Raw genomic sequence first — 14474 nt, 5'->3', positions numbered from 1 at the left:
CAGGCCGATTTACCTCTATACGACTTTCGTGATACTGAGATTTAGTACGGGATGTAGGGTGAAGGCAGCAAAGAAAAATCGCGCGGTCTGTCAAAGTTACGTTATATCTAAATCGCCTTAAATGTGTCGCGAGTCGCTAATATTTCGGAAAATATCGATAATTATAATCGTTGCAAAATAAAACTTTCCAAAAAAATATAGATAAAATCGAATACATATAAATATGAAATTAAATAAAATATAAATTTTTGGATGAGGAAAAGAATTTTTCTATATTCTTTTAATTGCGCGTATAATAATTTATCTCGCGATTTCTATAAAAAGAAATAAAAAAGAAAGAGTTAAATTCTGTTGAATAGCGCAATCGACGTCTCATTAGAACGTGATTGAGGGGAACCCGCGGCGATGTACGCATGCAGATTGCTATGAAATTCTCCGTGCAATCATCGGCACTGCGACTGTCGTAGTGTTAAGTCATGTGCAACGGAATGCTTCATCACATAGCCGAGCTAGTTAGTCTACGCATTTAATAAAGGTCGCCACTAATGGTTCGCTATCGGTCGTCTCTTCCATTATTGCGCACAGCATTCCGTTTTCATCAAGCACAACCCGACAACTTTTACGTATGAAGTAATGGGAGAGCTAAAAGAGAATTTAAAAATCTATCGCTTTTCTTTACGTTAATAATCGAATAATTGCGAAAATTTAGATGCAGCTTAAGTTCATTTTAAACCATTCACAATTCGCTCAAGACAGAGAATCTTATTTATAATTCTATATGCCACGTATTTTAATACATGTATTATTATTATTGCTTTAAATCTTAATAATCATTTTACAGACAGAGAATCTACATAAAAAATAAGATATATTATAAACTTCATAAGTAATTTATACTGAAATTATCAATTTAAATAATAGTTCTTTAATTATGCCAAATACTTGAAAAGTATATATGTATATGTCAAATCGCGTACACAAGATTCAATCGAATACTATTCGTCAATATGCTTGCTGCGGATATTTCGAGAGTTTTGTAATGTCAGGTATATTTGCGTGGTCCGTTGAACGACCACTTTCGTGTCAGGTTCATCGCTTCACCGTCCTGCTCACCCTTGCCCTCCGACTCTTGTTACCACCACCCTCATTCCTCACTTTTAACCGCGCTTCGCCTCCTCTTCCGAGCACTTGTTGCATGCCCGTCCACCCTCATGAGATCGAGAGATCGTTATTCCCGAAATTCCGAATACTCATCGAAAGTTAAAGCTAAATGCTCAGCAAAAGATTGTATTATTTTTTTGTAATATTTGAAAAAATATATACATATATTTTTCTAATTAAAATATAAGGACTTTTTCAATACAAAATGTGGTTAGCTAATTTTTATGTGCTATATAAAACAATCAAATCAATAAGCATCTCCTGATAAAATAGATAAAACTCCAAATTAAATAAGCACATTTTGAATCAACGATGGATATTGGTTATTTAATATTGGCATTAGATGTAAGCTTTATATTGAATAAATATGATTTTGACAATTACATTTCAACCAATGCAATTATCTACATAAGCGAGGGAAATTAATTAAATAACATTCAAAATAATCGTAGATAATCGCATAAAATTAAATTAATTAAATGGAAAATTCAAGTGATTCATGAATGAAATGATTCATGCGCGACTCATATTCTATTTTTTGTTATATTTTATTGAATATTTCTCAAACTAAGAAAGCGTACCTCTCTACTGCTAAGTTTTAGTTGATGGAATATCATGGCTATTTTCTCATCGAACAACTTTGAATTTTTCATTTCGCGATACAAAACGACACCTCGTTGGTGAGTATCTGGCCGAGTCAAGACGCATGCATGCAAAAATACGTGTACGCGAAAGAAGCGTGCACATAAACGCACCGCGGCAGATCGTACGAAGCGATGAAATTACTAACATAAATACCGGTACGTGTGTGTATATGTGCAGATCGCGTTCGATTAACATAATCTGGGTTACAGTCAAAGGTTGCACATGCGAGAATTGTTCGAGCTTTACTTCTTGTCTGCTTTTAAAGGTCACTTTACGTGTGATTCACATTTTCTAACATTAAGAAAGAATTCTAACGTTAATTTCAAGACTAATACCACAAAATATATATATTTAAATATTATACATTTTGATTATATATCTATGTATGTGTATTCATATTTTGCATATGTTTGAAATAATGATATCTTTTATAAAACGAACACAAACTCAGAAACATAAACTTAATTCTAAAAATAATGATACACATATATACATAATATTTATAAATAGAATCCTTCGGGGGATAATTTTCCACTTATTGATCGTATAAACCGAGGTTCAAATTGAACAAAGTCTCGTTATGTCGTTTATGCGAGCTACAGAAAAATTTCTTCTTCTTATTTTTTAGTTTCTCCTTAAGTCGAAGGATATGACGTTTTTTAACAAGAACTCATTTACATACGTCCAACTTTCGCACTTTTACACGTTTCATGCGTGCATTCTTCGACTTCGAACTCATGTATGAGACGGAAGTTTTTTTTTACACAAATCCCTTCGAAATAAAATTTAATTAAAATTAATTCTTTTCATGTAAAAATAAAGCTAATTATGAGCTTAACCATGAATTATTGTTTGCTAATTTAAAGTCTTAATAAAAAAAATAAATTCATTTTTCATGATCTTTAATTTTTTAAATTTCTAAATCACACATTCTCTGAATATAATAATTATAATTATATAATATTATATAAGTATAATTGAAAAATTAATTTTCTTCCTCTCTCTTTCTCTCTCTCTCTCTTTATTTCTGCACGCGCAAAGTCAATCCGAGCGACGTTATGTGTCCTGTGCCTACACTTCCCCCTAATTTCTTGGTAGAAAAGAAAAGAGGGTAAGGGAAATGTGCTTTGTGGTCGACGATAATACGTTTCTCGGTAAGTAATCACTCCCGCAAACTGTCGTATACATGTGTGTGTGTATCTTTTCGATAATCCAAACGATGCGACATTGTCGTTGAGGAAAATTCGGCTCCAAATAGACCAAAGGAAATATGTTTACAGGATTGATCTAATAAATCGATACACACACAGAATTGTATTGCCATCTAATTCAATATGAAGAAGGAGAGATAGCTGTTTTTAATTGAATTACATAAAACTTTCATTAGCAATATTTAGGAATAGGACATTAGGAATAAGACATAAATATCTGAATATTATTGCATCATGTTATTCAAAAATAAACATTCTTATGCTCGACAATCGTGTATCATTGTAGCCATAATGGAAATAATTTGAATAAGAATCCGTCGATGCCTGATGAAAGAAAAAAATGCCATCGAGATCGTACGTCTAATCCCGAGTAGAATAATGCGAACAATATACGAATAGTATGGGCGAGATAGAGAGGAGAGAGAAGGGTATCGATACAATTATGCCGAGCATGGGAGCGTACCGACACAGTTGGCTCCACGAGAGCGTTTTCTGACACTTGGGCCATACCGAGGGTGCTCGTCCCTCATCTTTTTTTTATGCCACCCGATGCAACGGTCCATTAGTCCCTGTTTTGATGCCTCGGCGTGGCATCGTCATCGAGAACTTTGAGTAACGAGCCGACACCCTTGGAGTACCCGGTAATTTATTAAGGTCGCGTGGCGATGACGAGACGAAGTCTGCAATTTTGCGATTTAATACACTCACTCGGAAAGACTCGCACGATTATCGACAGTTTCTCGTTTGACGTATACATTATTAATGACTGCAGCAATTTACATACAAAGAATATATTTTAGTACGCGTTTACATTCATGCCACTTCGTGGAAGTTTGTCGGAAGTTTCTCGCGAGGAAGAAAAGTATGTCTTTATGTGAATATTTTAAATAAAAAAATCTTTTTAAACACGCGCTCCCTTTTCCACATATGCGCAAGATATCCCCTTTTATTATTCAAATGTAATAATATGCTGAAATTAATTCTCTCATAAAATTATGTCATTCGACATGTATATTTCTCCATAGTAAGATGATTCTCTATAATAACTCTCCATAAAAATTGATGTGTTAGAGTTACATGTTTAAGTCGTATTATTCCAAAGTGTAACTGCTTATCGAAAATCTTCCCGTAAGAGACCGGAACAATAATCGGTTGAAATTCCAAGTAAGTCTCTTGGCTTTTTTTTAACATTAATATCTTTTTATCGGACAAGAGCGAATCGAGCTATGCAATTTGCATTGTCTCGGACATATATCGTTCGGCGAAACCAGTGGTGCCGGTAACCAATAACTAACCGGTGCAATTGCATCGCGCGCGGGGAAAAGTCGCTTTCCTTCCCGTCCCGGTTGGCTACGTGAAATTGTTCGGCCGCGGCAATTCAGATAAGGCGTCCAGTCGGTATCAATTACAAGGAATCGAATGGCGAGTAGCACAACGTCAGAGTGGGGTGTATAATGGCTGACTGGCTGGCCCGGATAATACTTAAGTCACACTCGAGTCGCAAGCAACGGGCTCGCCCTCTTCCTCCACCCTACGTCGCTCTCTTTCTCCCCCAACGGCACGCCTAATCACTAATTATTACGATGTAATTGTGCGGCATTACTGCTTGCGTTACCGCCGGTGTTACTGCGTAATCTGCATGCGAGGGCGGACTACATTATTCGCGCTTACACTTCGCAGTCGCGCTTTAGAGAGACCGTCGAGTCTCGAATGCTAATGTTTATTCCGTTATTTCGCTTTTGTATTTGTCCCTGCGTCATGCCGTTGGCGATTTTTGACGTAGAAAATTAAAAAAAAAAATAAAATCAACCAACAATAAGACAGGAAGAAACAGATTTCGTTACGATAAATATCGATTATGAGATCTCATTTTGCTAGTTGATTAATTTCAATATTGCGACATAAATAAAAAGTATTCATAAATTCAAGTAATCATAAATTCTAATTAAAAGAAGGCTACAATTTTAATTTTTTTTTTACTTTAACGGGAGATATTTAATATCCCGAGGAAATAGATAATCTTTCGAAAGGCTCAAGCAAATGATCTGTTTGATCGCCTCTTTTGTAATTCGATGTATATCTTTACTATAGTAAAATTCTTACGGCTTAAGCGCGGTATATTTTTACATACTGTAACATAATAATCGCGTGGAGAAATAAATGTCGCATTTCACGATCTGCATTGGAGTCCGACTCAGCGCAAGTTTCTCTAATGACTTAAACGTCAATAAGAGCAAGGTTTTCCTATAACGAATATATAACCAGATGCAAATGCGGCCGATTAGAATCGTGGCGCGAGCGAGCGTTTCAATTAGCGATTTCTTGCAAAATTGCGCCGCATTATTGCCATTTCGCGGCCATCAAAGTTCGCCTAATCTGCATGCGTGGGCGGATTACATTATTCGCGCTTGTACTTTTGATTCGCACGTCGTCATTTATTGAACGACGTGATGAGAATAAAAAAGGAAAAAAAGGTGCATTACGAGAGAAAGAGACATTATTTGATGTATTTTTATATCCACGCACACATACAACATAAATTTTATATTCCAACATAAGGCAACATAGCTTAAATTTTTTTCTAAATCTTAATTTATGACGCCAATTGAATCAATTTTTCCAAGATATTTATAAAAAAATATATGCCAAAATGATATGATTCTGACAAGAATAAGCTCGCATCTAATAAAAAAATATTTTTATTATTTCAATTTATCCAATGTACACACAACGTCCAAGATCATTATTTTAAAAAATTATATATATTTTCTTATTATACTAATAATCATAATAATAATAACGGACAAAAATTTAATTTAATTACGCAAATCTCATTAATATATATGTGTGTATTAATAACGCTTGTAATTATTATGTAGCGACATTTATGAACATTTCATAAATTAAATATTCCTAGTATATTTGTAACATATTAATTTCCGCAACAAGTCTATGGCTAGTTGCATGACAAGGGAACTTATTGTTAGAGTGACTGATGTGCAAACCAATGAAGGTTCGTATGTCGCTCTGTATACATGGTCAGTATCGGATATCACGAACTTCCATGGAATCAATCCTACTTCGATTTTCGGATTACCTCTCCCCTTTCTCTCTTTCTATTTCATTATTATTATTGCTTCGCGAGCGAGATAATACTGACGATTGAACATAATAGGTTTCAAAATATCATAAGAGATATAAATTAGAAGAAAATACAACAATTGTTGCATGCTATCAGATACAAGAAATTCCTATGGGATATCCAAATTATAATTTCAAGAATAATTTAATTTCGTAACTTTCTAAAGTCTCAAGTTTTGTCATTATTTTTTAACATTTGTACTTATAATTAACTTTTATCATTTGTTATAAAAAAAGTTTAATTTCTTTTTATATTACAAAAATTTTTAAATAATAATAATGTGTATTCTCGAAATCTCGTAAGTAACGCAAGACTTAAAGCTTAAGATCGAGTATACAAAAAGTCATAATCATAAATAACAACAATTGGACACCCCCTTCTCGATCATCATCGAGCCCATCATCGGACGCTTTTCAATTGTGAAAGAATCCCTTCCCCCTCCATTGTTTCGTGCAGGCATTCACGAATCTTCTTTGGTCTGCATGGGTTCCCATAGTCGCGGGGAGCTCCTGTGGGAACCCGCTCCTCGCAGGTCGCCGGCAATTCCTGTGGGAAATATATCGGCGTCCCCATGCAACGAATAGCATCCTAGCCGGGGCTTCATAGCGTGCAAATTGGTTTACATGGCAGCTCACGCACGCTCTTCTTTCTTTCTCTCTCTCTTTCTCTTTGTCTTGATCCGTATCCCATAAAAATCCGATGACTCGAGTTTATCCATTTCACATTGCACGACACGTGCACTGAGTTGTATATCGCGCGCGTTCGTAAATTTCGCGGAATTAATTCACCGACTCAGCGCCTCTCTGATTCACAAAGCTTACTGTCGAATTATCGCATAGAGGGATATGCATTGTGGATAAATAACCATACCCTAGATCGAAAATTTATCGTTCCATTTAGACATAGATATGTCGATGATATCAATAAATTATAATCGAGAAAAATTGGTTCGGGAAAATTTAATTTTACATCGCTAAAATTTTCTTAAATGCATCAGTATAATCAGGAGTATAACTTTTGGATAAGTTATTTTATAAGAAAATTATATTAAATAAAGAAGTTATTTTACACGAATGTCTATAGAAACATAATTATGTTTTGCTCTGTCTTCTACTATTTTTTAATAAATTATATTTTAAATTATAATAATTTTAAAAATGTCGACAATTTTTCGAATTTGTATTATTTTTCTTTCACTATTCGAATGATTCATATTGCACGATAATATTTTCTGTAAATATTTAATACTTTCATTCCGACCACTATGCTGCATTTTCGAAAATTTGATTACGCCACGATTCGATAACGCGCCAATCAGACGACACGTGACCGCGGTCCATCAACAATATTACATTATCATACTCATTGAAGTGTTATGTGCGATGATGCCCTCCCTCTAAAGAAGTAACCCTTCCTCCCTTGGGCCTGTTTCACGGTCCGTGAGATTCACTACCATATAACGCGAGTCTTTATCTCGCCCACAATTTTAACTAGCAATATCAATTATCCACCATTATTCAATATGTTCGTTTCCTTCATTTCTCCGTACAAGTTTCTAGAAAACTTTAAAAAAGGAGATTAAAATTACGCACAAATATTATATTATTATCGCTCCTAAAAAAATCGTGCAAAAATAAAAAAAATTTATTGTAAAATATATAAGATTGGCGTAATTTATATTTAATGATGAAATTTTTTAATTAAATTTAAATTAAATTTAAAAAATAAATAAATTTTTTTCTTCTTCGTTTAGGATCGATTTTGCCGGAAAGCTTTTCGACAGATCGAAGAGCTGTACCTCGTGTCATGATTACTTTTTCGCAGCTGCCGAAACCACGTCCGCCCATCATACGCCGACGTAACTCCTCCTTCCAGAGTTCATTTAACAGTTCACAGGATTCTGCAGCGATCACACGCGTGGCCTCCTTCGGAGGCTCCCCGGAGACTGGATATGCACGCGCGCGGCTCTCGTGTGTACGCACGCTTGTATCCGCGGTTACCTCATCATGAGAATAACACGCACACATACGCACGGCGATGTCGAGAAAAAGGAACGATGTGCGTACAGCACAATACGTTACGGCACCCAGAAAATTCGCGATCCTGACACGCGTGCGCGGCACGTGTCGCGCCGGATTAACGAGGGGGGTGCGTGCACTCCTCTCTTCGTCTTCTTGTCTTCTTCTCCGCGCGAGAGAAATTTGTTGCGGAAAGTGTCGGTACGTTGACGAGGGAGGATCAGGCCTCGATTGCGAGCTCTGTCGTTACGCCCCCTCATCGCCCGCCGCGTAAATATTCGTTTAGGGGATTTGTTTGGATTGTGTTATTTTAGATCATTGTCTCTCGGGAAGGAGAGGAAATGAGCATTTTTAAAAAAGTTCTTTCTTGTTTTTAAAAATGATTCGTGTTGTCATTTGAAAAATATCCCCCTCTGCCGTGTGTCTTATTTTATCAACATATTAATAAAAATGAAGTAAATTTATAATATAATTTAATAAACGCATATACCTATGTATAACAATGATTTGGAGTATATTGAAATCACCGACAAATTTCGCCAAGAATTCCTGAATATTTGATAAATATATTGTCGGAGATATACAGAGATTGAACTATATATATCGATGAAATTTGTGTCGATTATTATTTCAATATGACTCTTATGGCAGATATGGATTCCTTCCCGAATATTTGATTTCTTAAAGGCAGAAAAGACATAAATTAATCAAATAAATTCTGAGAAATAAGTTAATTCTCAAATATTCGAAATTAATTTTTCAAAATTCAAATGAATTAATTTTTAAATAAAATCATCAAATCTGCCTCAAAAAAAGAAACAAACAATTTACAAATTACCAAATTATATACAGTTATATATTTGAACATTTTTCCCCGATAATAATTTACGAATCTGCTGGCGCAGGATCGTGCGAACTCTATCCTCGAGAATACACCACTAGATATTATGTCGAAATTTGATATCGCGTTCGGTCGCAAAATCAATAGAAGAAGGAGCACGCAGAAGGAAACATCAAAGGAAACAGTCCTACTCCCTGACTGCGGGGCACGTCGATTCCGACACGTGTGTACCCTACGCACGTGCGTAAAGAGGAGCCGCGACGTGGCTTCGCGTCCGTGTGTGTCAATGTGCACCCGCGGCAAGACGGCAGCAAGTCGGTAGCCGGGAACTGACTCATCCTGGACCATGTATTATAGCGTGCGAGAAAGGTATATACCCGCGAGAGGGAGAACCGGGGGAGAGAGGGAGTCGGATATACACAGAGGCGGAAGAGCCTCACGAGAGAGTCCATCGTGGCTTTCGCCACCCTATAAGCAAACAGCGGGACGTGAATTTACAACGGAAAAAAAAGGAGACTCGGCATGAGAGAGAGAAAGAGCTTCTCCATTGCTCCCGTTTAGGGCCTGGCGATGTTTGATCAGATTGACTGCGAAGCAGCCGCGGCGAGGGTTAATTAAAAAGGGGACAGGGTTGATTTGATTACTGTATTTCGGACAGCCGGACTCGTATTCGGCGCGTCGTGAATTTTCGATTATCGGGGTATCTTCCCGACATGCTCCTCGCGTCGGGGATTAGTCAATTAATCGACGCTTCGTCGGGCAAAGAGTCTCTATTTGGAGGAGTTTGTGTACACGGCACATCATGGTAAATAAATTTTTCCCTTTTACCGATAGTGTGCGCTATGACGCTATAGCGATAAAAAAAGCCCCGAAATTTTTTCAAGTCTCTCAGGATGAAAGGATAGACGCGAGTCTCGAACGTGCGTTGCTTGTGTATTTCTTCTTTAAAAAAATACATTTATTATTTTAAATAAATCAGTAGTAGATTTAAGCGATAGTGATAAAGAGTATCTGAAATCTTACGAATTCGACGAGCGTGAGAACGCGAGAGGAAGTGTAGAAACGAGCGAAAGCAACGCGACAGACGGCACGTGCAAAGAGCAAACGCAGGCACGCACGCACACACACGTGACATTTAGTAATAAATTGAGGACATTTCAGCGGCGGGATCTCCATCGGCGAGGGTGCGATAACGCGCCCGATAAAATGGGTAGTACCTGCCCGACGTGCGTCGGTCGCGACCACCGGTCGTGAGTCACCGTAGGATTTTTAAGGGGGATTGCGGCGGGTCCTCCGCAATAACAATATTCCCGTCATGCAGCGGGGGGCACGTATCGATTTAATAGCGTTCTTGTTTACCGGTAATGACTCTATGCCAGACCGGATGCAACGGCGGACACAAGAAGCCAATTACTCGTCGTCGAAGAAAATCGAATAGTTTCATTTTTCGCAAAATTTGTATCATAATGGATCCTACAAGCTGATGTAATTCCGATAAATTCGAAATTGTGAATAATATAATGCATGTCTATATATTATAGGCAAAATTCTCAAGCAAGAAAATCACGAGGAAGAAATTAAAAAGGAATGATTGTGATTTCGATGTCGAAGCAACGGCCATTTTTTATACAATTGCGTGAAAACTTTTTTATGATTTTATAAAATTGAAATAAAAACTATTCAATATGTATATTTTTCAAAAATTTGTCCAAAGAAAATGTATAATACTTTAATACGCAGATTTATCAGATACACAATGCACGTTCCATTAATCGTAATTGTCTCCAGGGGCAACCAGGATGTAATGGCTATATTAAAAATCGTCGCCGCGAGCAATTATGCTGGGCACGTGCCCGATTCACCCACGCTCGCCTGGTGCGTGTACTCGTGCGTGTCGCGTCGCGCGTAAACTCGCGTAACCAAGCAGCCAGTTCGGCTGCTCGCATATACTCGCTTCGTCGCATATGCAGCTGATTAAATTACGACCAACGTCGGCTTCGAATCTTGTCTTTGCTCGCAAACAATGCCACGTCCGCTGATTTTCCACCTTTATGCTTAGCCTCCCTCCCAGCTGATCAACGGTAAATGTCAAGCGTCACGATTTTAGAGCGATACGCATAAAGTACGTCACAATAATGAAACATAAAAATATATTTATTAAATTAATCATTTTTATAGAAAAAATGCGTTGTGCCCATATATTTTAATTTGGTAAAAGTTTTCTCAGAAAGCCATTTTAATTAATAGTTTTATTCATATATGTATTCTCTGTCGAAAATTATATAAAAGTCTATCAAAAAGTTCTTTTCTCGCATTAATGAGAAATTATTTGATAGGATATTCTGAATCTTTATCTTTCTATAAAAAAATCAGGTTTCCTTGCGCAAAAGCGCAATATCCTCCGGATATTCTCGCGAGATATTCTCGCAATATACAGACGCGCTCCGCATCGCTCCGACAGTTACTTCTCGTAACTTCGTTATTTCCGAGAGCCTATTTCCTGACACGCGGGTCGCCAGGTCTGTTTAACCCTATTAACGCGCATACGACGCTTATTTGTGCAGTATCAAACCCAACGGTGTGTGTATGTGCGTCTCCGTTTCTCGCTCGCTCCCTTCGCCCTCCTCCTCTTGCGCGAATCTCTCGGCTCCGACGTCCCCGCGTCGCGAGAGTAGCAGCACTCGTAATTCGAAGTGTACGCGTTAATTGCCGTATTCATGCCGGATCGGCCGGAAGGGTTGCGCACGAGCAACCGACTTCTGAATAGCGAAGCTAAATACTGCGCTCCGTAATCCGTTTAAAAGGGAAACGCGCGACTGTATCAAGTCGCGCGCGACGACTATTCGTCAAAGAAAGCCCGGGACGATGACGATTATATTTCTCGAGCTCGAGGACGGATAGACAGCGCGATCAGGACAAACGGATCCATGCCGACGAGATTAGCGACGAATAATTCCCATAAACAAACGTCCATGAGAAATGAAAAAATATATTCTTTGATATTACTAATTGATTCGAAAATATAATTCTATACACAACTATTATTACAACTCTATACACAACTATTACATGTTTATTTAAAAAAATAAAAAGAATTTTGGTGTGGAAGAATATTAGAAAAAAAAATTCTCTAATAACAAATATACCTCCCGATGCGAGAGATTTTCGCGAAGAAAGCAATTGCGGAACAAAGTCCGTCCAAGAATCACCGTTGTAACAGGATTCCCATTAGATATCTTTCCTCGCATCCGTCTTCCTTACGAGTCCCTTATTTATATAAGGATCATCGTCGTAACAGGTTTCCCATTAGATACCCTTCCTCGCATTCGTCTTCCTTACGAGCCCCAGGTATGACGAACATAGCGAGGAGATGTCGGCAGTCGACCCCCATTAGACGGACGGAGTTTCGGTAGCAGATTGCAAGGTTTGCCATTCATAGCGCGCCAGGCGGAGGGAGGAGGCTTCTTTATTCTTCGCTTTTCTTTCGGATCTCCCATTGACGTGGCGAGGGCGCACAATGTGCCGAGGCCGTCGTTGCAAGCAGCCGAGCCTCTAATGAGCGCGTGCCGCTGACAGAAGTACATAGGCATTATGTATGCGCGCCTCCGCCCCCCTCTTTAGTGTTGGTAGATGGGATACCTATGTACGCCAGGCAACCGAGATATTTACGCCCGCTTTAGCGAGTTACCGGCAATTTGTATCTCGTCGTGTCCGATTGTGATTATAGACGCCACGATGGAGGTAGCGATAAAGCGGAATGGCAAATTAAAAGCCTGGGAAGCGTAATTGATTCGATTGATAGTGGCATTTGAAATTTTCGCGATGTCGATCAGTTTTACTTGTTAATGCGAAAGCATTATTTTAAGCCGTTTTTCATTATAATTGTAATAATATAATATTATACGACTGCAGAAATGTATAATTATACATTTTATATATAATTATAAATTATTATTAATTATACATATAATTATAAACTTTGAATACTTTTTTTAGATTGCGCAGATTATAAATAAGAAAAATAAATAAATTATGTATTATATCAATGGGAAAGGAATTAACTTTAGCTTGAGACCATGTTTTTAAAATAAATCAATCATTAATAAATATAATTATACAATTAGAGAGATATAATTATCTATAATAATAAGTACTTTAAAAATATTGGTATTTTATTTAATAATGAAATATAAATAAAGAGAAATATGTTATATTCAGAATTGGAGAAAGAACTTTAAGCTTGAGGCCATACTTTTTAAATAAGTTCGTCATCCTTATCAGACGCGATGAAATTAATGTAACAAACTTTCTACTGAATAATAATAATAAATTAGCCATGAATGTGAAATAATACGTATCAACCATAAATATAACATCGGGACCCTTGATTATAGTATGTCCATCTAAACGACAAGATTAGCATGTATGAAGCTTCGCCGATAAGGATTAAGCTCGGAAAGAGAGATATGAAATTATAACTAAACTTGAAAACACGTGGCCGAGCATTATCGAAGTATCATTGTACATTGCACGATGACTACTCGATGATTAGGTTCGCAACGCAATACAACGCAAAGTATCGGCGCAGCCCGAGTTATTTCTTTCCGAGAACACTCGATTCTAACTTTTCTCCCCCTTTCTCGTAGCACTAATAGTTCTGTAGAATTCAGTGCGTTCATTCCGTTGCGATGCAGGTGCAGAATGGTCTGCTTTTTACCTGCGCATACATCGCGGACACGTTCGACACGCGGCCGCACCTTGTCGTCGTCGTTCGGCATGAATCACCGATCAACCGTCAGCAATTTCGAAAGGGTCCCCTCTCCCTTCTCCACCCCTTCGCCATCCGAAACTTATTCGTGACGAGGCGCGACAATTACACAAGTATAACGGGTCCCACGAGTTTTCGCGCTAAAAACCGATCGCACCCGCCGATAATCACCTTGGCAGCGTAATATTGGTTCCGGAAACGAAATAAATTCTCAGAATGCGTTTGTCGAGGAATTTTACAAAGAGGGTAAATATAAATTATGAGTTTAAACAAGCGCTTTCTCTCAAATATAGTTTTTGTTGAAAATAAAAATATAAATAAAAATAAAAATGTATACAGAACCTCCCTGTTATTTTATAATTTCACTATATTTATATCCAAGTTATATTCGATATATTTTTCCCAATTGTTAAACATTTTTTTTGTAATAAAAATCAATATATATCTTGTCTTTATATACCATTATTTATAGACCATTTTAATGTTCCAACTTAAAAATTTTTGTTTCTATGCATTTCAGATGAATATTGTTTCATACTAATAATAAGGAAAAGATGTAATGTCGATATCATTGCTTTCGAGTTTTCAAGCTCAGTCAAAAATTATTATAATTTTTCTTTAAATGGGATCATATATGTACATATTCGTTTCTATTTTCACATAAAAGATAATGAGATATTTCTATTTT

The 14474-nt window shown here is 37.2% G+C and overlaps 1 protein-coding gene across 8 annotated transcripts in view; it reads right to left on the bottom strand.

Moving 5' to 3' along the window:
• LOC145963747 (uncharacterized) overlaps positions 1–14474 on the bottom strand; it is a 73207-nt gene that overhangs the window by 4693 nt on the left and 54040 nt on the right. For 2 of the 8 annotated variants that reach the window (XM_083085936.1, XM_083085937.1), the window contains exon 1: positions 14–133. The exons of the other annotated variants lie outside the window; for them this stretch is intronic. The gene's annotated coding sequence lies outside the window, so the exon portion shown is untranslated. Of the gene's footprint in view, positions 1–13; positions 134–14474 lie in introns of those variants that run through there. 8 annotated transcript variants of the gene reach the window in all.

This window comes from Camponotus vicinus, unplaced genomic scaffold, assembly GCF_025532165.1.
Source record: "Camponotus vicinus isolate PSW18456_S1 unplaced genomic scaffold, iyCamVici1.0 SCAF_13, whole genome shotgun sequence".
NCBI classification, from domain to species: domain Eukaryota; kingdom Metazoa; phylum Arthropoda; class Insecta; order Hymenoptera; family Formicidae; genus Camponotus; species Camponotus vicinus.
Note: the sequence above shows the minus strand (reverse complement) of the source record. Positions and strands in the feature narration are given on the sequence as shown.